This window comes from Hoplias malabaricus, chromosome 13 (genome assembly GCF_029633855.1).
Source record: "Hoplias malabaricus isolate fHopMal1 chromosome 13, fHopMal1.hap1, whole genome shotgun sequence".
Taxonomy (NCBI): Eukaryota; Metazoa; Chordata; class Actinopteri; order Characiformes; family Erythrinidae; genus Hoplias; species Hoplias malabaricus.
Genome location: NC_089812.1, coordinates 27,392,608 through 27,415,188, shown reverse-complemented (window position 1 = coordinate 27,415,188; position 22,581 = coordinate 27,392,608). Strand labels below are relative to the sequence as shown.

At 39.6% G+C, this 22,581-nt stretch overlaps 1 protein-coding gene across 1 annotated transcript in view; it reads left to right on the top strand.

The window, feature by feature from the left end:
• Positions 1-22,581, top strand: part of plcl5 (phospholipase C like 5) — a 214,647-nt gene that overhangs the window by 16,030 nt on the left and 176,036 nt on the right. The window lies entirely within an intron of this gene.

The window sequence follows — 22,581 nt, the reverse complement described above, 5'->3', positions numbered from 1 at the left end:
CTTCTGTCATGGGTCTGCAGAGAGAAGTGTTCTGGGTTTCTACTGGTGAACTATTTGTTTACAGAGATGGCACCATCCATACCTTTTTTGATTACATAATTGGTCAGAATGGTACATGAACGGGGAAAGCCTGATTTTATATATATACCTCAGGATAAGTGGAAGGGCTTGGCGAGGCAGGTAGATGTAAATGCAGTCATTATTGTGACATCACAGAAAGGTTAAACATATAAGTATTGTTTTTGTAGCTTAGAAGAGATTTTGCATTTTTGGAATTCATTGTATTTTTTAAGAAGCAAATAGGAAATGGTTAATTTCAGAGTACACACAGACACTCTGGGATTGACCAACCTTAACTTTAGGGCTGCCTGTGGTACCTACACTTAAACACACTCTCCATCTCATATGTGGATTAAAGTAGTGAATAAAATATGGAAGTTAGGGCATTAGCAAGTGGAAGAGAAAGAGAGAGCAGTAGAAAGAGATGCGGGAGCAAACATCAATGATTAAAAGAGTGAGGGATCTTATGCCAACAGTGAGATAGACGACAGCTATGATGACTAAAGTACTATCTTCCACTCTCTCTCTCTCTCTCTCTCTCTCTCTCTCTCCTCTTTCTCACTCTTTTCTCTCTCTCCCTCTCCTTCTCACTCTTTATCTCTCTCCCTCTCCTTCTCACTCTCTCTCTCTCCTTCTCCTTCTCACTCTTTCTCTCTCCCTCTCTCTCTCTCTCTCTCTCTCTCTCTCTCTCTCTCTCTCTCTCTCTCTCTCTGCATTTTGTTTGGAAATTTAATGGAGTTGTCAGATGAGTGTAAATGGCTGCTGTGTGAGTATGTAGTGTGTGTGTGTGTGTGTGTGTGTGTTTGTGTGTGTGTGTGTGTGTGTGTGTGACATTGTCTTATATATGTATCGTATCACCTGCTATTAAAAATGTATACTCTCTGTCTGGAAGCTCAGTTTAAACAGCAGCAGAGTGAAGCTTTACAGGAGCGTTCACTGGAGCAGATCTGAGTGGAGTGTAGGGCCTGTCAGGAGGTTGTTGTGTGCAAACGTTTGAACACCCATATTTAATGAGATGTTTTGTTGATTTTCAGCATTAAAATAAAAGAAATAATCTACAGGGAATTTTTAATATGGAATTTTTTCCACGTATTTTCACTGCATGGATTCTGCTCACATTTGGACTTTAGCGTACTGAAAAATATTTTTATTAATGAAATATAAATTTATAATGTACATAATATAAATCATTTAATTGTGCATTAACTTCTTTTGCACTGGTCACATTTTAGGTTTTGTTTTTCTCCAGTTTTACAAGAAAAGAAAGGCAATGCCTTGAAATGTGTAATATTTCTCTCTCTCTTCTCTCTCTCTCCAATTATTATTCTCTCTCTATTATTCCAATTATATGTAGCATCTAATCATACTCCATTATGTTTCTGAATGTGATGTACACATATACAAAGGATCGAGAAAGGTGCAAGTGATCGTTGTTTTTAAGACTTATATGATTTGATCACAGTGGTATATTGTATGTTTCACTGGCTATGGGCGGAGTTATAGTGTTGCGTGTTTGATGGTAGGCTTCTTGGACTTGTTGCTTAGGGCTACATGTACTGCATTGTCCATCAGAGGATCTCTGGGATTTGTGTGTGTGTGTGTGTGTGAGAGAGAGAGAGAGAGAGAGAGAGAGAGGGTGACGGGTTCAATAGTAGCCTTTTAGCAAGCCAATAAGGTCAGTGAACAGAGCAGAGGCAATGGGCTAAATGGTCTTTGTGTGTGTGTGTGTGTGTGTGTGTGTGTCTGTCCCTGTGAGAACCTTTAGTGTGTAGTCACAGGCCAGGGACCTCTCCATTTTCAGGTGGCCCTTATTTTAATCTGCACGCCTTGGTGGGCCTGACAGGTCATGCGATTGGTCTATTCCTCAGGTGCCATGGTAACCAGGCTGTGTGTTTATGCCATAGCAGTGGAGCCAGTTTGGGAGAGGAGGAGCTCCATCATTTTTAGTGAAGTGATGCGACACTTCACACACACTAACCACCTGTGCTTACATTAATGCCCCAAGACACAAACACAGTCTTACTGTGGAGCACACTGTTAATGCTGGCTCTGCTTAGAAATCTGTGCCTTTTTATGTATTATACTTACAAAGGTAGGTTTCATAAGAAACAAGTAACACAAGGTTAAAATGTACAAAAAAACAACAAACAAAGAGTTTATGTAAATACAAACAGTACATTTACAGTTAAAAAAAAAGTATAGGTCCACAGTCTTGGCACAACATTCTCTGTTTACACTTTATTACAGCTGTAACAGTGTCTACTCGTTCAAATTTTGTAGGATACTCTTCTACCCCACTCTTGGCATTGGACATGGTGTCCTTATGCTCATGTGCCACTACTTCAAGATGTCCCCCTTTATTTGATTTGTTTCTATGGAGATTTTGCAAGTTGTGGGCACCTTGAAGTAGCTGAGTTCACTACTTTTAAGGTGTATGTACAAACCTTTGGAAACTTAGGGTGTAGTTTGACTCATTCCTCTGAAATGTGCCCACATGCCAATCACGGCTGTGATGTTATTTACCGTATTACCATAAGACTCCATTATAAAGCCCATACTCGTATGCTTGGTAGAATGTCTGCTTTTTTTCTCATAATAGGTATAGACTCAGAGTTACATTAAAGTAAATAATGTGCTTGATCTGTGTACATGTATACGTTTTTTTGTTTTTGTCTTGGTGGGATGGGGGAACGTCCCTGTCATATAAAGAGGTAATTTAATTCCAGAGACATCCAGATTACATTAAAACAAAGATTTGTTAGAACAGATAAAAGAATTGATCCAGAGCCTATTTCCATTACATTGACCACATTTTGACAGCACAAAGTTCCCTGTGAATGCAAAGTTCAACTTAGTATCCTATGTGTAGATTTGGCTCAGCAATTTTCCCCAATTCCAAAACAGCTGAACATGCAGCATTTGTAGGGAAAAGGGAACTAAAATACTTTTAACCGCAATGAAAAATTGTTCAGTTAAATCATAAGACTGTGTTCAGAATGAATTCACGTCATTAATTTTTTTGAAAGCATCTCTAAACGTGTTAAAAATGGAAAATATAATTTTTTTGGCTTGCAATCAGATTTGCTGCTCTTATAAATTGCCACCACTGGTGGCTTTTCTTCATTTGTTGATGCTCATTCCTTTTTAATAAACATTTATCAGGCTGTGCTCGCGTGAAGGTTTTTTAGGTAACTTTCCCAGCGCTGCTTAGCAGGGTTTAAGTTGGGAAAGATTTACAGTGTGTTACTGAATTACACAGTAGCAGAAACAGAGTAAGACAGGCATTGCTGAAATATTCCGAATGAATAATCAGCTTTGCCTTGACTTACCATCTTTCAAACAGTGAGACGTGGAGTGACCTGAAAAGCTGGTGTGTGTTTGTGTGTGTCTGGGTACAGCTGGACGCTATATTGTGTAATGAGTTGTACCAGGTTATACATGTTTTGCTGTCATATTAAAGCAAGAAGTCATGAGAGGTCATTACAGTGATTTCACCAAGGTTAAAGGTTATTGTTAGGTCTGAAAAGGCCTTGAGTTATTTATGTTTATTAGGAAATTGCAAAACACAGAATACTGTGCACAGAAAAACAGCAAAATCTAAGTGAATTAATATTCATAATAAACCATTTTCCTACAAGTGTTTGCTAAACAAAATGGAGTTAAAGACTATCAGTCGATAGCGAAACAGTGTTTAAAAACATGGCACAATAATTCTGAATGTACAGTTATTCGTGTGTATATAGAGCTGTGTTCCTCAAAGAGATTTGACCGTTGGTCAGAGTTAGCTCAGTACTAGCATAATGTTGGTAATTTCATTGGGATTACTGGAGAATTAGGTGGTTAAACTAAATCCCAAATATTAAAGTAGCATTACACTAAAGAGTGTGTTGGTATGTCTGTATAATGTTCACTCCTATATGTGGTACATTTCCGTAGGCTAATGTTCAGTCCTGCCTTGTCCAGGGTGTGTTCTTTCCCTGTGCCCAGTGATTCCGGGAAGGCTCCAGACCCCGAACAAGATCAAATGGTTGCAGAAAATTAATACATGAATGAATGCACGTTCAAATCTTTTCCCTTTTCTTTTATAGACTCTACTATATCATTTTAATATTAGTGAGTTTATTTTCGAGGATGAGTTGAGGACAGAGATATCTTGCTTGTAAGCTGGATCTCTAATTTATGACCCTGGGTATAGATGTATTTTATAGCAGCTTAAAATGTGGCCTAACCATTCACATTTAACTATAGCTTTTAACCACAGCTTGAACACTAATTTTCTTGGAATTTCCGGAATCCGTCATGTTTATGACCGCGGTGCAGTGAGTCTGGCTGAGAGTCCGTTTAGTGTGAGAGGAGATGAGCAAGGCCAGCGTTGGTAAACAGTTGGTAGCTCACTGTGGTGACGAACCAATTTCTCTGGTGACAGCAAATGCTCTTCGTCTTTAAAATCGCTGTGGCTATATCCTGACGTGAGAACAAACTACACCCAGTTCCCCTGTGACACAGTGGGGTGGATCATTAACAAGCTGTGTGGCCCTAGCATGGGTTACCTTGAGTATAAAACGATCTCCTCAAATTATCTTCCAGTTTAAAATAAGTAACTAGTTAAAATACTCTCCTCATAAGCCCCTGTTTACTCTTAGCATTTATGCTGCACTAAAGTCATGACATTATAGAAGAGAAATAAAAATTATGAATTTAATTATTTCTTTTTTGTATATACAGGCTACATTAAATCAATCATATATATAAATATATTAATTAAAATATACATTTTAGCTATTTATTTAAGGTTATGTTATTGAAATGTACTACAATAATACAAGACCACCGTTTTAACTAAAAACGCAAAATCATACCATACAAAGCGTTAACAAATCCAGAAATAAAGTTAGAACAAATAAATATATTATTTGTAAAGTACCCAACCCACATCAAAGAGTAATTTAAGTTCAGTATTTAAAGTTATATTACGGCTATTTTAATGCCAATTTAAGCCTCCTTAAGTACTACCCAAAACAAGATTATTTGAAGGAAAAAAAAAAGATTCAATCTCATTTTAACCACAAACTTCAGTATTAGCAAATCAGCGATTTAAATCTCTTTATTGGAGTTGGCAATGTTTGAGTTTTCTAAAAGAAGGCTGTGCTACAAAAATGCTACAAATTCTAAAGAAAAACCCAAATCAAACAATAAACCTTTCATACGTTATACACCTCATACATTATTTTATACACACTGCAGTCTTCACAGAGTTGGAAAGAGGCTTCAAGATGGAAATCTGTCGAAGGTAATGTGACAAGCTATTTTACAATCCTGAAATCTGTGTGGAATTCTGCTTTTTGGAAGGTTGGCAGTGGGAACGGTAAATCTGTTTTAGCAGAGGCTGAAAAGTAAGGAAAATTTCTTAGTGGAAGTAAGATACATTATGTGTGATTATCACCCACCACAGCCTTTGGAACGGAATCAAAATATATTGAAGTTTTTACCAAAATGGCACCGTTTAAGGTTTTTGCTCTTTGCTTTAATACAGAAGCACTCAGCAAGACTCTGCAAATTTAGAAGATTCCTGTTTCAGTTTAATCTATCATCATACTTTTCACTTGAAAGCAAGTTATTTCTTTGTTTACATCTTTGTCTTTAATGCTACATGCTACATGTGGGTTTGTTTTTCAGATCTGGAAAATGTCTTACAACAAAAAAGTGATGTTTACCTGACCTAAGAGTTTTGGTGGTCTGAAAAAAAAAAAGATTTCCATATTTGCCCTGTGTTTCACTTGAAAGTCTAGAACAATGTTATAAACTGTAAATGACACCAGCAAAGTCTTCATCTGAAGTGTTAAAGAGGAAGCTGATGTCATGCGATGGCCCGACTTGACCTAATGAAAAATCATTGCAGATTTCACTTTACTTTGAAACTAATTGAACAGCCAAGACATGTGACTTAAGTTTGCTCTTCCACTTGAGCTAGACTAATGGAGTAAACAAGATTTGCTTTTACATTGAAGCTACAAGGCTAATGTAGCTAACAGGTATTGAAAATTAGCTTTGTGTCTAGCGCCATGGCTGAGAACTTCACTTTCACTTCACACAGTTTTTTAAGTCATAAATATAAAAAACCAAACCTGCGTAGTAGAGCTTTCAAGCTGCAAGGGAGCAGTGGTGGGGGGTGTAGATGTAGATAGGGTCTAATTTCATATTTGTAGATCCATAAATACTGAATGAAAGAAGATTTATTTTTGACCAGAAAGGAACTTTAAAACTGTAGGTCTGAATATGACTTTTCACTCTTCACTCTTCTTAAAGATAGGATTAGGGCTGGTCTTTAAGCCCTGGGCAGTGGAGAATTCCTGCGAGTGACATTTTAATTTAGGCCAAGAGTGACTGTCCAGAACTGTGGCAAAGTGTATGGACCGTCCAGGCATTGAATCAACCAAGCGATGTTTGCAGCTGGCAAACCTGTGCCAGCCCAGTTGGGGCGGCTGTGAGCCGTGAACTCTGGACTTTAAGCAGTTCTGAGTATTACTGGGAAGATTTTCTGGTGATGTTTGTGTTATAATGTCTCATAATGTTTATTTAAGTTCATAGTTCATCCATTTTAAACAGAGCTACTAGACCTATAACTCTTGTGAAGAGCACGGATAAAATGAAGCTCCTTATTCCAGAAACAGCTGTCTGTCCTGGCGTTTTCGTGCTAATAGCATTACTGACTTAACATTTATGTTTTTGCAGAGAGTGCGTATGAATGTTTGCACAGTCATTTTAGAACCAAACCTTATTATATTTGAAGACACATTTAGTACTGTGCAAAAGTCAGAGACCACCCTTGATGCATTTAATCATTAGTCAAACAGCATTATTCATGTTCAGTGCTGCTTGCATTTTCTGCTTCTCACATTTCATGTCAGCCCAAACACATCAGTGAGTGTTGAGGTTTGGATTCCGAGCTCAGGTTGTAGTTAAGAGGACGCCTGCTGCTTCGTTGATTTGCAATTATTCTTCATATTTATTTCCTGTTCTTGATTTCTACAAGTTCTTTCAGATCCAGAATGCTGAGAAGTCTGTCTTCTTACAGTTGGGTTATTGAATGGATGTTATGATTCTCGTTTTGACTATAGTTATTTAGTCATTTAATCATTTTTAGTTTTGAACAACAGTTTTGGAAAGCCCTGCTTTTTTAATGCACTTTTTTATATTTTTCCATTAAATCAGCTTAAAAAAGCCTTTTAGGAAAATGAATAACTAAAGGTAATTTAGACTGAAAATTCAAGAAATGGGAAGAGGTCCCTGAATTTTTCAGAGAGCTATGTGCTTGCATGCATGTGTTATTCTGTGTGTGCTCGGGCGTGTGTGTGTTTGTGTGAGATACGTGATCTGGTGGCGATGCAGGATAGTGATGGGTAATGGAGAATCAGCAGCTACATGACCTCTGGCACTTCACAAACCACCAAAGGTCAAAGTTCATGGCTATGAAAAGTTGCCAGGTCTGGTGTTTATATGATCGTGTGTGTGTGTGTGTGTGTGTGTGTGTGTGGGGAGAGAGAGAGAAAGTAAAGTGAGATGCCTGTGAAGGAGAGAAAGGAGAGAAGAACTGGTGTCATATGCTCTCTGCATTTCACATTTATGAATAGACAACTGCTTCAGCAGCAACCTCAACAAAATAATAATAATAATAATAATTGTACATAATGTGCATGATGAATATATATCAGTAATAATGAGACTGTATAAACATTATAAACCGTTTTGATACTTTATTTAAAAAGACTAAGACTGCATTGTGATCTGTCTGTAGGCTTCTGACTATAATTGACTGGGATGAACAGAATGCTGGCTATTAACACCTTAACATTAATATAATTATCATAACATTAATGTAAACATGCAGCTTTACTCTAAACCTGTAAAGCGGGGTTTATACAGTAACATTCACTCGCTGAGCATTTGATTAAGGACCAAAACGCCTACACATTCAATCAATTATCTAATCAGTCAATCATAATGCAACATAGTGCAGTGCATAAAATCATGCAGATATGGGCCAACTTCTGCGTGTGATTATCACATCAACCATCAGACTGAGGGAAGAACACGATCTCAGTCACTTTGACCATGGCAGCTGGGTTGATCTGAATATTTCTATAATTTCAGATCTCCTCAGATTTCCATGCAGTCTCTGAGTTTACTCAGACTGGTGAAATGAAGAGAAAACACACAGTAAGTGTACAGTTGTAGTGAACAACAAACCACCTCTGAATGCACAACACATCAGACTTTAAGGCACATGGGCTACAACAACAAAAGCAGAAGAGTCTGGGTCCACTTCTGTCAGTTAAGAACAGAAAGCTGAGGCTGTATTGGATTCGATGATTGGAAAGACTGGTCTGGTCTGATGAATGTCAATAGGCTTGGGTCAGAATTTGGCAACAACAACATGAATCCAGGCACCCACCCTGCCTTATGTCAACACTCCAAGAATGGGGGAGGTGGTGTAATGGGATAGGGGATGTTTTCTTGGCAGATTTGGGTTGTCAGACTAAAATAGAACATCTTTCGGATGTGGTAGAATGCAGGGGCCATTATGTGTCCCTAAAATGTTACAGTAAACTATTAAAATCAAAGAAAACACACTGCAAATTCACTACAGACACTAAATTTCCCATAATGCTCCAGCGTCTTTCAAAAAGTGTCAACAGCTAATGCTTTCAGGCGGACACAGTTCACTTCAGATTTTCACAAAGTAATGGATATTCATAAATATTTAAAAGAAATTCAGCCACACAACAGGCGAGGTATTGATAGATCCTATAGCCGCTTAGTATTATCTACCAAAAATACATATTACACCACTACAGGAAACAATGGTAAGAGCAGGCAACTTCTTATGAGCCTGTTTGTTCTAAACGTTCAGTTCCAGACAGTGTCATATGAAATAACTTTCACAGTGAACCCCATGTGCGTGTCAGAGGAAGTAATGTGGATGGAGCTTTGGTGAATGGTGCAAGATTGAGGAGATTTATACAGTTTGTCTTAATTTGTTTGAGAAAGTGCCCATGACATATGACCATACTTCTAGAAATACCCATGCTCAGTTTCTTACAAATACAGTGTTATTAATCTTATATTTGGTCTGCTGTTTACTTGTTCCTTATCTGTCCTTCAGAAAATGCTAAATGAGGTCATGTATAAATAATTTAGCTGGAAGTTCATATGGATATAAAGAATCATATTTAAAGAAACAGACATTTGAATTAAGCTTGTGTAAAAATATAGATCTGAGGCCACGTGTCAATTTATATTTTTATTAGAGCTTGCACTGGGCTGGAAACTTTGGTCTGAATGTGAACACAGCCCAAGAACTTCCTCTTTGACTAGAAGAGAATGACAAACGCGACATATGCCAGAAAAAAAGTCATCCAAAGCCAACCTGATACATAATTAATTTGAAAGTGTAGTCAGATTCTGTTGGACTTCATACACATATTTTAAGCTCTGTTGCCTATTCAGGGAACACTTCACTGTAGTTTAAGGTTCATAATCCCTTAATGACAGCATAAGCTTATATAACCATCTATAAAGACTTATTCCAACAAGCTGCAGTGGTCATTTCTAAAGTGAAACTGCCCGAAGCAGTCTTAAAGGCAACTTGTTTGTGATGGAGTAAGCTGTTATATTAGTGTGGTGTCACTTTGGAATTTCTGGTGTTGTGGCAACTCTGATATAACAGTTTAAACCTCCTAGCACATCGTGTACCAGTCTTGAGTTGGAAAACCTGAATTGAAAATGAATTGGTAAAGTGTGTATATTTTGAGGATTTGGTGCTTCAGGGAGGTTCTGCTTTTCTGCTGATGTTGGTCGGTTTGTCAGTGAATATGGTAGAGTGGTGTAAACTGTCAGTTCATGGCAGTTTTGTGGTCAGTTGGGCGGTCAATCTTCAACAGAAAACTACCACTAGCAGCTTCAGTGTACACATCAACAGGCAATGTCTGAATGTACTACTGCTTCATACACAGCGCAGATCTGAATTTAGCTAAAGTATGTTTATGTTAAACGTCTTTAATATTTTTCTTCCTCTAAAATGTAAGGAAGTTTCAATCACTGCTGAGAATGCATTCCTAATTACGTTTTTCAAATTTAAAGAGTGGTTTCATGTGACATGGATATGTGACGGAGCTACTTATATATGTCTGTACCTGTTGTAAAGATATGCTAATAACAGTGTGATTTGTAAATGTTCATGTAGTGGTTATGAAGGACTTATGTAGCCTTATAAACAGCTACAGGCCAAGGTTGCAATTAGGTGATTTGACTGTTGAAGAGTTTTCTTGATGTTATATTGGCTTCAGAGAAGTTAGTTTAACTGTAGCAATTAATATATTCTTGACTTCAGTAGCAAACACTGATTGTTACTCTATTGTTGTGTTGGCACAAGCATTTTGAGGTATGTATTTGTATTGAATTTGTTGTGTTGTGGCAAACTTAAAATGGATAATATGCAGTGTCTGTAACGGCGTAAGAAGACTATAGTCTCTGTCCGGTATGCTAGGCTTTCTTGCTCTTGCTCTCTGCGCATGGCAGAGGCATCTGGAGTTTTTAGACAACAAAGAGAACTCCAAATTAGTGCTGGACGATATGAGCGCAAATCAATATCACGATTAATTGAACATTTTACCTTGATTAAGATTAATGAAGGTTTATTTTGTTTTCCTTTGCCTCATAGATCACTGACGAGGCCTGTGCTGTAAATACGCTCCAGTATTTAAGGTGGGATATGTGTTTCTGATGTTGCTGGGAGCTCATAGTTCATCATAGTTCTGTTCATATTTGGGGTGTGGTTGTGTTCAGGGTGAAACAGACTGGGGATTTACTGAAACAGTAAATCTCAGTGTTTACATTTGACTTATGTTCAGTGTCATCTTCACTAAAGTCAAAACACGTCCAAACCACTGAGGCAGCGTTTTATTTTTAATTTTTTTATTTTTGGCACAAACTATTGGAGTCGATCTGTTGCCCTCCGTGTTTAGGTTCTCCTTCATGTGGCATTTGCAGGGGGCAGAATCATGTGACTACAGCATGGTAGTGTGATTTTAAAGGGACAGCACATGAACACACAGTGGGGACATAACAGAATTGACAGAAAAAAAATAAAAAAGAAACAAAAACAGAATTAAAAGAAAAATGTATATAATAGAAATAGAAATCCACATTAAAAAACAAGGAACTTAGAACTGCATTTCTCCACAATCACAGACTTTCCCTTTGAAGAGCAACTGCACCCTGCTTGTTTCGGCCAACTCTGCCCCTAGTTCAACTTTTGATGGGTGTGTGTTATATCATTTTGTTTTGTGTGTGTGTGTGTGTGTGTGTGTGTGTGTGTGTGTGTGTGGGCAGGGGTGCAGGTAAAAAGGTCACACAGAGCAATGTTTTGCAGTTAGTCAGTCACATCAGTAGATGCTAAAATCATTTCAGAATGTGTGTTTGATATTTAAAGCCCAAGTGTACTGAGAGTAGAGCTCACTCTAATGCACTATTACCACAATAACTGCATTAAGCAGAGCCTCACACTTCAGGGAATACATGCAATTCCCCAGAGTGTTTCTCTGAATGCATGTATTAACTCCACCTTCCTATCACTGCCTTTGAAGTCCTTCTAACAAACCTAGTATGATCAAATGTACTCATCGTTATACATCAGGCTGCTGTTACTTTAAAGGAATGATATGGTGGAAAATCTAATTTACACAATATTCATTCCACTTACTCCAGTTCTAGTAGATCTACCTGTATTATTACAGCCCACATGTGGCTGAGACCATTTGGAAAATGTCCTAACATTTACATAGATGAGATCCATTGATTTTTAAAATCAGATCAAGCCAGAAACATGAGGCATTAAACTGGGATTTATCTGTACAGACTAATCGTGCCTAATCTGTAACCTTAGGGAGAATGTTGTCACCAGAATGTCATCATCCTTGATGTGACATAATCCATATGTGTTCCCTAGGATTTGACCTAGAAGTAGACCCTGTGGGCCTTCACTGTTACAGGAGATAATCTCTCCACATGTGATTGTATTTCTGTTTCTGTCTCAGTCGAATAACTGTGGCTTAGTTCAATAATACACACTTAGAAAGGATGGTTCTACAAGGGTTCTTTAGTAAAGAAAATGGTTCCCATGAATATAGAACTTTTTTCTAACAGGGCTGAGAATGGACAGGTGGGGAACAGTTGTGTGTAGTGTTTGAACTTGTGTTAACTTGTGGAAATGGGGTATAATATATCACCATTAATCACAAATGTGTTCAAACCTCAGATCACCACCACTGTGATGACTTCTCTGTAGAATTACAAATGTCCCATTAATCAACACGGATTGATTTAAATGTGCTGTCACACATCATGAGTCAGTTGTGAATTGGAACAGCCCTTGGTCACACTTTGGCAAGAGGCTGAATTGGTAAAGTGTGAGGAAACTGAGGCTTTGGTGCTTTGGGGAGGGTTCTGCTTTTCTGCTGATGTCAGCTGGTTTGTAAGTGAATGTGAGTGGTGTAAACTGTCGGCCCAGGGCAGTTTTTTGGTCAGTTGGACGGGAGATTCTGTCGCTTTCAACTGAAAACTGCCACTGACTACTTCAGGGAGTATTTGAGGGTACTACTGCTTCATATACATCACAGACCCTAATTTCTCTAAAAGCATGTTCATTTTAAGCTCCTTTCAATGTTGCTCAAGTTTTTCTTATAAGAATTTGAAGGACATTCCATTTACTGTTCAAACGTGTGTTCTTAATTACATGGTTAAGATGTAAAATGTCAGAGTGATTTGATGTCACATGACTTATTCTAAGGAAAACTGTCCCAGTCAAAATGGCTCATAGTGTTATGAGAACTGGACGTCTGTAAAACCACAAAAAGCTACTTCCCTGAAATGATCCGAAATACATTGGTTTATTCATTCATTCATTCATTCATTCATTCATTGTCTGTAACCGCTTATTCAGTTCAGGGTCACGGTAGGTCTGGAGCCTACATTCACTCACACACTCACACCTAAGGACAATTTTTTTGAAGTCCCCAATCCAACTATCCATGTATATTTTCGTACTGTGTGAGCACGCGGAGGAAACCCACGTGGACACAGGGAGAACACACTAAACTCCTCACAGTCAGTCACCCAATACATGAGATTTTTTTTGTAATTGTTCATGTCCGATCTTAATCATATATTATAGAAATTTTTTCAAATTTGTTACAGTTTTATCTTAGTATAATTAGCCCGAGAAACTCATAAGATGTGTGTTGGGTGACTTTTTGTTTGTGCACACACTAAATCACTAGATTAATTTAAATTGAATTTTAAAAGTGGTTTTGCTTTAAAGTACATACAAAGCTATATATGTACACTCTTAAAAATAAAGGTGCTACAAATGGTTCTTTGAGCGATGCCATAGAAGAACCAAATTTGGTTCCATAAAGAACCTTTTCGTTCATTCATTCATTATCTGTAAGCGCTTATCCAATTCAGGGTCGCAGTGGGTCCAGAGCCTACCTGGAATCATTGGGCGCAAGGCGGGAATACACCCTGGAGGGGGCGCCAGTCCTTCAGAGGGCAACACACACACTCACACCTACGGACGCTTTTGAGTCGCCAATCCACCTACCAACGTGTGTTTTTGGACTGTGGGAGGAAACCGGAGCACCCGGCGGACACCCACGCAGACACAGGGAAAACACACCAACTCCTCACAGACAGTCACCCGGAGCTGTGTGACTGCGACACTATCTGCTGCGCCACTGTGCCGCCATAAAGAACCTTAAGATCAAATAATACATTCTTCACACTCACGCATCTCTTAAACATTCATGATTGTTTATGGAACCAAATATAGTTCTTCTATGGCATCGCTCAAAGAGCGTATTGTAGCACCTGTATTTATCAGAGTATAGAGTGGTTTGGGTCAGCGCAAGGCTCCGGGTTTGTTTACACTTTCTTGAAGCGTGTCGGTTGCTGTCATACTAAATTGTGTGTGTGTGTGTGTGTGTGTGTGTGTGTGTGGGAACTGAGGAATTTTACTCCCTATTGTTTGCGGCCTGTCACTGAAGTGTATCAGCAAGTCCTGTGTGTTTCTTACATGGAGGGGATATTTCAAAGCAGAGCATTTCAGTTAGCCAGATAACTTAAACACAACATGAGGATTGTCTAAGGGAAGTGCTAAGGGAGAGGCTGGATTTACAGCTTTTGTTAATGAAGTGCTCATAGTGAATTTTGCATTCTGGGTCTTCTTTGAAATTGCTTACATTTACAGTAGTGCCCTCTAATAAACACTAATAATTTCTAAAAGCTGATGTCCATTTATAGCTGAAACTCTGCAGTAATCTTCAAATAATGAAACATTCTTGGTAATACACACTTGATGGAAGGTAGAAAACCCTGAAATGAAGTGTGTTGTAACCTTCTTGGCGTCTAGAGGAAGGCAAGGACAATGTTTGCACTTAGCGGGTCAGTGCTCTTTATTGAGCAGGCAGTTTCACCAGCAAACTTTAAAAAAAGGCTCTGAAAGGCCCCACCCAGTGCACGCTTCAAGCACACAAAACACCGGGGGGTCACCCACAATAAACGGACACATAAAGATGGCGAGTACCCTCGCAGAACACATCCATCATCCCTGTTCACACACCACACAACAAACACAACAACACCTAAACTACACACACACAATAAAACCCAGCCACTATAAACAGTGCAGTATATTGGGGTCCCGCCGAAAACCTAATCCTAAAACGCGCTGCAAAAAGTAGTGTACAAATCATAGCAGATTACCCATAATCCTTACCAAACTTGCATGAGGTAGTGTCTGAAGTTGTTCACTATCCTTCAGAATTCAGTTCCCTATAAGAGTACAGTATATAGTGAATAACATAGGGAATAATGAATAGTGGAGTCACCTCTCCCTGAGGGGCCACCCAGGGGCAGGCTGGGGTATATTTTGCATTGCTCTGTCCCTTTATGTTCCTTGGTCGCGTGCAAAACAGTGGCAAACCAAACACCATCGTACTGTAAGGTCAGGTGCTGATGTCAGAGGGTTGGATTATGATCAGAAACTCTGCTGCAAAGCCCAATGATCAAGGGATTTATTGCCCTCTAGGTGACACTTGGCTCTATGTGACCACTGTGACCGTAGACTCATGTGCAGCTACTCCAGAGCATCCCTTTAGGTTTGCTGCTGTTATTTTAAGATTATACATGAACTTTTGAAAAATGTGTGTGTGTGTGTGTGTGTGAGTGTGTTTGGACATACAGTTAAATGTACTTTTAAGCAAAGTGCCGTTTGGGACATACCCATCTTTCCTGCCTTTTTTTCCTCACATTTCTGGACCCTTCCTGTGTTCATATCATTGTGTTTAGAGTAGCCCTACAGACAGAGAGTGAATGTATGGTGTTAGGCTGTGGGCTGCCCTGTGTACATGCTGTAGACTCTGGTATTGTTCTCTTTATTGTTCATTAGTCTTAATCAAGCTCTGACGCTCCCTTAGCCCTGTGTTCTCTTCTGCCTATATGTGTGTGTGTGTGTGTGTGTCTGACTCTGGGTCTCAGGCCCTCATTAATGTGCCAGTGTGTGTTAGTGAGAGAAACACTCTCATTAGTCTCCTTAGTGCATGCAAAGGTGTGTGTGTGTGTGTGTGTGTGTGTGTGTGTGTGTGTGTGTGTGTGTGATATAATACATTGAAGGGACAAATATATTGGGACATTAAGAAAAACAAGGTTAACCCAATGTCAGGACCAACTAAATATTCCTGCTAAGGCCTGATTAATCCTGACAAGGGCCTCTAAAGGTCAATGTTTTGGTTTTTAAATTAAGACGATCCTGAGGTTTAGAAAATGTATATTACATACATATGCTTATATACATTTTATATGTGGGACACATTATAACATTATAACAAACGCACAAGGGACAGGTTTGAATTGATTTATTTGCTGGGTTTAACATATATAAAGGAAAATATAAATTGGAATGCATTATAATTACATAGGGTGGGCCATTTAGATGGATACACCTTAATAAGATGGGAATGGTTGGTGATATTAACTTCCTGTTTGTGGCACATTAGTATATGGGAGGGGGGAAATTTTTCAAGATGGGTGGTGACCATGGTGGCCATTTTGAAGTCGGCCATTTTGGATCCAACTTTTGATTTTTTCTATTGGAAGAGGGTCATGTGACATATCAAACCTATTTGGAATTTCACAAGAAAAACAATGGTGTGCTTGGTTTTAACGTAACTATTCGTTCATGAGTTATTTACAAGTTTCTGACCACTTATAAAATGTGTTCAAAGTGCTGCCCATTGTGTTGTCACACACTGATAGCAACACCACAGGAGAAATGCTAGCACAGGCTTCCAGTATCTGTAGTTTCATATATATATATATATATATATATATATATATAGAATAGAAGACACAGCATATGAAAAATGGCAGAAGTATTCACTTCATATATATTCAGTCAACCTCCTCCGTCGCCTCCAAGTCTTAAGAGTAAAACGGTTTCAGTTTCATTGTAAGAAGAGTTTATGTTTAGCTGCAGTACTTGTGTACTGGTTGTATTTGTGTCTATTGTAAACTGCATAAATTATGAGTCTTTTTCTCACTAATGTTGTTGAAGTTGTCCTTTTCAGTTGTGTCTAATAATATGAATTGCTTACAAAATATAAAGACTACTGGATAAAAGCAGTCTCATCTTTTCATTCCATGCACAACATCATCAAAATATCAAGCATACTTAAGAACATCAGATAAAGGTTTGGATTACCTGTTCTTTCATGGGTCATTTGCTTAAAACTTTCCATTTTTGGTTGTGTGTGAGTGTGTGTGTTTGGTCCCTGGTAACTGATCCTCTCACCTTTGTCCCAATGTTCAGCAAAGAGGATCCCAGCTGTCTCTCTCTCTCTCTCTCTCTCTCTCTCTCTCTCTCTCTCTCTCTCTCTCTCTCTCTCTCTCTCTCTCTCTCTCTCTCTTATTCAATAACACAGTGATTTGTAAGAACACGAATTTGAGGCTTTTTTGCCATTCAAATCCACTGGAAGAGTGTATTCAAATGTTTGCAGGCCACAAAGGGATCCCAGGCGAGTACAGTGATGCTGCGGATCAAATTAGGCAGTGTGTCAGGTGAATATATTTACACGTCTGTGCCTGTGAATGTTAGTGGTTTGTGGTTATGTGACGTTTTGCACCTCTCACCAAGGCCATTCTATGAAAAACAAATGTTTCTCGTCAGTCAGGTGACAGTGGGCACTCGCTGTGGAAGGAGCACTAGTCATTTGTAGCTCATTTGATCTTTGTGTGATGGGGGGGTGGGTAGTCTATTTGTGGACACCTACAGGGGATGCCACACGATTAAAGCCTCTGCTCCGCTGACCACACATGTGCACTTTGTAGTTTCACAATTACAATTACTGTGTTAGCCTTCTTTTACCGTCTTCTTCAATGGTCAGGACCACCACAGAGTTCAGTTCTCAGTTCAGCAGTGACACTGACATTTTTAGAACCTCCAGCGGCACTGCTGTGTCTGATCCATTCTCACTAGCACAACACACACTAACACCCCACCGCCAGTGTCGCTGCAGCGCTGAGAATGATCCTTCACCCATATCATACCTGCTCTGTGGTGGTCCTGCGGAGGTTACAAAGTATGCAGAGCAAAAGATGAACTACAGTGAGAAATTATAAATCTACAGAGTGCTCCTGTATGGTCAGTGCTGCTGGTGAAATAGACAATGGGTGTTGAAACATCTGTGGCTTTAATATTACGGTTGATCCATCCAGCTGTTTCTCTGAAATGAAGGGTGTCCGTGACTCTTTGCTGCAGTGCCTTTTGATAGAATCTGTAACAAGGGGAATTCATGGACACTTTTCCTGAAGAGAACGCATGCTTTGGTTAAAATACCACAAGGAACAAGCACCACAGCAGAGTGCCTCCTGTCCTGACAGCCCTGTAGTGACATATGTAGGTTAATCCTCTTTGAGCTCATTGTTTTTTATGAATCTGATGATCCCCTCACACACTTGTTTACATGAGGATATATTATTTTGTTGACGACCCCATTCTTGATATTTCTCTTTATTTTTTTTCTCTTAAGTAGTCTTTCGCTTTCTCTTTATCATCATTTTCTTCTTTCTTTCTTCTCTCTGTCACTTAGTTTCTTGTCATTATTTCTTTGATTTCTTACTCAATTCAACACTGTCTTTCTCTCTGTGTCCTCTTTTATTTCGTTTTCTTTCTCACTCTCTCTCTCTCTCTCCCTTTCTCTCTTCTCTCTTTTTCTTTTATATCTGTTTCTCTCTCTTTTGTTCTCTCTCTTGCTCTCTCTCTGTTTCTCTCTCTCACTTTTGTTCTCTCTTGCTCTCTCTCTGTTTCTCTCTCTCTCTCTGTTTCTCTTGTGCTCTCTCTCTCTATTCTCTCTCCTCTGTTTCTTTTGTGCTCTCTCTCTCTCTCCTCTGTTTCTCTCTCTCTCTCCTGTTTCTTTTGCTCTCTCTCTCTCTCTCTCTCTCTCTCTCTCTCTCTCTCTCTCTCTCTACTGTGTGTGTGTGAGTGCTCTGGTCCTCTTAGAGAGTGGTGAGTGTAAGTGCAGGGGGAGTGGACAGAGACATGTATAAATGAACATATCATTAGTGTTCATTATCATCATGTGCCGAGGGGACAGTCCTTTTGCTGCACTGCTGTTTCAGTCCAGGGGATGTGTGTGTGCGTGTGTGTTTGTGTGGGTGTGTGTGTTATTTGCTGGCGTTTTGACCATTATATAAGCAGATTGCCTGTCTGCTTTTGACACACACACGCACACACACACACACACAGAGGGTTTTGTGATTCACACAGTCCAGAGGCTGTGAAAACTGCAGGCAATACATGAATAAATATCAAAACTATTCTGGAGGTTACGCTGCTTCAGACCTGGGCCTGTGTTATTTGGGTGTGTTGGATGGTGTTTTATTATCCCACCTGCTTCAGTAGCACAGTTAGAGTCTCACTTCTGATTCTACACAAACACACACACACACAGCTGCGTCACCTTTCACTTGTAGTGCATGTAAGGTGAAGTGGTGAAGGGGAAGCATTGAGAGGGAGGATCAAAAGTCCACAGATGGGCATTTTAATCCCGCCACACACCCACACACACACACACGTTCTTTCTCAGTTCAAAGCCATTTTGAATTTCGCTCTCCACATGTTTGATTTATACAAATCCACAACATATATACAGCTATATCAACATGCCTTTTCAGCTCCACCGCTACATTGTGCTGTTTTGAAATGCCATATGGAACATTACAGGACCCATATAAATAGAACAAATATGTTTTTCTGAATCTGAGATCAATGTAGTAGAGTCATATGCAAGTTTCTGTTGAGTGAACATCAGTGTGCGTCATCTTCAGATCTCTTTTGTCGTTGAGTGCAGTATTGTAACATACAGCGATAAATAAATAAACAAAAAATTTTGGGGTAACCCTGGGCGTAAAGACAGTTTGAGAAAAAAAAAGCCTCTGGCTGTGGAACATAAACAGACCATGAGGGGAGTTCTGGCATAAAAAGATACAAGATAAATAAAGGCAGTGGGGCTTTTAACACATTGGTGCGGTCTGTGTTATTTTAACCAGAATTATTTCCATTTGTCAAATCGTGTCAGGGCCTTGACTCATCCACGCGTCCACTGTCACCGATCTGGAGTGTGAGAAGATGTTCATCACGCTCAGGCTTCAGTAAATCACGCTTTGTGGTTGGTTAGAGGGTTTTTGGGTACTGCAGGCTTCAGTAACACAATTACAATGAGCAAACGGTGCACCCTACAGCCCTGACATGCTCATTAGTTCTTCAGTGGAGACAGGGTTATACGCCTGGGACGCTGATCTATGGTGAGGCTCATTGGAAATGTTGGGTTTTTGTTTTTTCCCTGATGAAAATGACGAGGTGTGATCTACAGCTTTCACTTCTACAGTTTTTCACTGTATTCCTGTTTTATGTGTGTTGTTGGTGTGTGTGTGTGTGTGTGTGTGTGTGTGTGTGTGTGTGCCAGATGGTCCTGGGAGCACAAGGTTTGTTTGTTTGTTTGTTTTTGTACATTCTCAGAACGGGATCTGGAGCCTGAATGTTGATAAAGTCATTGAAACTGAAGTTAGTGTTAGAATCCGACATATTTTCCATATTGTTACTGATTTGGCAAAAGTTAAATCTAAGTCCATGTCTGTTGTTTCTTGTATGTCTCCGGAATATGAGAAATAATGATCCATTAAGGGTAACTACAGTATAGATCTTGTTGTCATTATTATCGCAAACTGCACAGCTCTAATCCACAATGCGGAATGTCACAGTGCACATATGTAATTACGAACATGAAACATTTGAAAACGTTGATAACGTTGCTTAAACACATCTGAACACGTATTTAATGTTTTATTTTTCATGTTTACCAATATAGGCCCCGTGTCCTGACACTGTATAAAAACAGATTTGTGTGTGTGTGTGTGTGTGTGTACACATGGGGAGTGGGGGGGGGTGGATTTAGAGAGGCATGCAGGCTCAATTAGGTCAGAGTACAAAGCGCTGTCAAATCCCAGCACAGGCAGCTGATCATCAAGAGTCAGGCCTTTTTTTCTTTTCTATTTTATTTTGTATGTATATGTGTGTGTGTGTGTGTGTGTCCCTCTCATCTGACTCACCCCAGGGTGTGTGTGTCTGTGCCTACATATGTGAATATAAAATTACAGTTTTTCCAATAACTTTAGTCACGTTCACATTTGCCGCTGTATTGAAAAAGCGCTCCTCAATCTCCGACTTTCATCAGTTTGCTTGTGAATAGACATTCAACCCAGTTACACTCAGCTTCAATGCCATGAGCTCAATCAACTTTCTCGTCTTTATACATCATTCATTCACTGCGAATTCTTCAGAGCACAATGTCACTGTGACTTGTCTAAACCCGAACAGGTGATTTGTAGGATTTCGGTGATTAGAATTAACCCTCCAGGGTGTAACTTCCTGGTGTAACGTACATAGTTTTATATTCTGATTTGTCCTGTTTCTTGTTTGTGCTCCCCATGTCATGTGACTGTTCCCCCTGACTTGTGTCTGCTTCCTGCTTGTTCCCTGGCTGTGTGATACCCTTCCCTTGTGTTTCTAGTGTCTTAATTAGTGTCCAGGTGTTTCTTGTTTGACCTGTGACCTGGTTGTGGGTCATTGTGGTTGTGTGTGTTGATTAATGTGTGTTTGTGGTCTATGCTTCTTCCTTGTTTCTGATCCCTGCTGTGTTCTAATTTGCTCTTTGTTTAGTGTTTTGCCCCTTTGCTCTGTTCTTGTTTAGTGTTTAGCCTTAGCCTTGTTTAGTGTTAGCCCCTTTGTTCTGTTTAGTGTATAGTTTCTATGTTTAGTCTCTTGCTTCTCTGTTTAGTCTAGCCCCTTTTTTCTGTCCAGTGTCTGTTTAAGTTGTTTGTTCCTAGCTCCTCAGTTTGTTTAGTGTTTGTTTCAAGGTTTTTGTATTTATATTTTGCTCAGTGGGTTTAGTAGCCTTGCTGAGTGGGTTTAGTAGCCTTGCTCAGTGGGTTTAGTAGCCTTGCTGAGTGGGTTTAGTAGCCTTGCTCAGTGGGTTTAGTAGCCTTGCTGAGTGGGTTTAGTAGCCTTGCTCAGTGGGTTTAGTAGCCTTGCTGAGTGGGTTTAGTAGCCTTGCTGAGTGGGTTTAGTAGCCTTGCTCAATGGGTTTAGTAGCCTTGCTCAGTGGGTTTAGTAGCCTTGTTTAGTGTTAGCCCCTTTGTTCTGTTTAGTGTATAGTTTCTATGTTTAGTCTCTTGCTTCTCTGTTTAGTCTAGCCCCTTTTTTCTGTCCAGTGTCTGTTTAAGTTGTTTGTTCCTAGCTCCTCAGTTTGTTTAGTGTTTGTTTCAAGGTTTTTGTATTTATATTTTGCTCAGTGGGTTTAGTAGCCTTGCTGAGTGGGTTTAGTAGCCTTGCTGAGTGGGTTTAGTAGCCTTGCTGAGTGGGTTTAGTAGCCTTGCTGAGTGGGTTTAGTAGCCTTGCTGAGTGGGTTTAGTAGCCTTGCTCAGTGGGTTTAGTAGCCTTGCTGAGTGGGTTTAGTAGCCTTGCTCAATGGGTTTAGTAGCCTTGCTCAGTGGGTTTAGTAGCCTTGCTGAGTGGGTTTAGTAGCCTTGCTCAGTGGGTTTAGTAGCCTTGCTCAGTGGGTTTAGTAGCCTTGCTCAGTGGGTTAAATAGCCTTGCTCAGTGGGTTTAGTAGCCTTGCTCAGTGGGTTTAGTAGCCTTGCTCAGTGGGTTTAGTAGCCTTGCTCAGTGGGTTTAGTAGCCTTGCTCAGTGGGTTTAGTAGCCTTGCTGAGTGGGTTTATTACCCTTTCTCAGTGGGTTTATTACCCTTTCTCAGTGGGTTAAGTAGCCTTGCTCAGTGGGTTAAGTAGCCTTGCTCAGTGGGTTAAGTAGCTTTGCTCAGTGGGTTTAGTAGCCTTGCTGAGTGGGTTTA